Source organism: Otolemur garnettii, unplaced genomic scaffold (genome assembly GCF_000181295.1).
Source record: "Otolemur garnettii isolate 467f Iridium unplaced genomic scaffold, OtoGar3 scaffold00015, whole genome shotgun sequence".
Classification (NCBI taxonomy): Eukaryota; Metazoa; Chordata; class Mammalia; order Primates; family Galagidae; genus Otolemur; species Otolemur garnettii.
The window spans coordinates 23,783,546-23,785,335 of NW_003852410.1; the positions used below are offsets into that span (position 1 = coordinate 23,783,546).

The 1,790-nt window shown below is 42.8% G+C and overlaps 1 pseudogene; it reads left to right on the plus strand.

The window, feature by feature from the left end:
• Window positions 1-1,377, plus strand: part of LOC100961506 — a 7,881-nt pseudogene extending 6,504 nt beyond the window's left edge.
• The last annotated feature ends 413 nt before the right edge of the window (window positions 1,378-1,790 follow it).

A 1,790-nucleotide genomic window follows, 5' to 3' on the forward strand; every position in this document is an offset into this window, starting at 1 on the left:
AGGTTGGAGCTGAAAGAAATGTGCTAATCTTTGACCTTGGAGGTGGCACTTTTGATGTGTCAATCCTCACTATTGAGGATGGAATCTTTGAGGTCAAATCTACAGCTGGAGATACTCACTTGGGTGGCGAAGACTTTGACAACCAAATGGTCAACCATTTTATCCTGAGTTTAAGAGCAAACATAAGAAGGACATCAGTAAGAATAAAAGAGCTGTCCGTTGCCTCCGTACTGCTTGCGAACGTGCTAAGCGTACTCTATCTCTCAGCACTCAGGCCAGTATTGAGATTGATTCCCTTTGTGAAGGAATTGACTTCTATACCTCCATTACCCGTGCCCGATTTGAAGAATTGAATACTGATCTGTTCTGTGGCACCCTGGACCCTGTAGAGAAAGCCCTTCGAGATGCCAATCTAGACAAGTCACAGATTCATGACATTGTCCTTGTTGGTGGTTCTATTACCCATATCCCCAAGATTCAAAAGCTTCTCCAAGACTTCTTCAATGGAAAAGAACTGAATAAGAGCATCAACTCCATCAACTGAATAAGAGCATCCTCCTTAACAAGGAGGCTGTTGCTTATGGTGCAGCTGTCCAGGCGGCCATTCTATCTGGAGACAAATCTGAGAATGTTCAGGATTTGCTACTATTGGATGTCACTCCTCTTTCTCTGGGTATTGAGACTGCTGGTGGAGTTATGACTGTGCTCACTAAGCGCAATACTACTATTCCAACCAAGCAGACACAGACCTTCACTACCTACTCTGACAACCAGCCGGCTGGTGAAGGTGAGCGTGCCATGACCAAGGATAACAGCTTGCTTGGCAAGTTTGAACTTACAGGCATACCTCCTGGTCCCCGTGGTGTTCCTCAGATTGAAGTCACTTTTGATATTGATGCCAATGGCATTCTCAATGTCTCTGCTGTGGATAAGAGTACAGGAAAAGAAAATAAGATTACCATCACTAATGACAAGGGACATTTGAGCAAGGAAGACATTGAACAGATGGTCCAGGAAGCTGAGAAGTACAAGGCTGAAGATGAGAAGCAGAGGGACAAGGTCTCATCAAAGAACTCACTTGAGTCCTATGCATTCAGCATGTAAGCAACTGTTGAAGATGAGAAACTTCAAGGCAAGATCAACGATGAGGACAAACAGAAGATTCTTGAAAAGTGTGATGAAATTATCAACTGGCTTGATAAGAACCAGACTGCAGAGAAGGAAGAATTTGAGCATCAGCAGAAGGAGCTGGAGAAAGTCTGCAACCCCATCATTACCAAGTTGTACCAAGGAGGAATGCCTGGGGGCTTTCCTGGTGGTGGTACTCCTCCTTCTGGTGGTGCTTCCTCTGGCCCCACCATTGAAAAGTTTGATTAAGCCAACCCAAGTGTAAATGTGGCATTGTTCCACAGAGTAAAACATTGAAGGATCCAAATTTGTAGCAAATTATGTGGCAGATTTAAAGTTGGGCTGCTTTAGGGCTGCATAGTATTCCATGGTGTACATATACCACAGTTTATTGATCCATTCGTGGATTGATGGGCATTTGGGCTTCTTCCATGACCTGGCAATTATGAATTGGGCTGCAATAAACATTCTGATACAAACATCTTTATTGTAATGTGATTTTTTATCTTCTGGGTATATACCTAATAGTGGAATTGTAGGATCGAATGGCAGGTCTATTTTTAGTTCTCAATGACTATGCAAATGACATGAAATTTATGTGAACCAGCTGGATGAAAGTATTTCAAAATGTATATGAAAACACTACACTGTACCCCATGTTT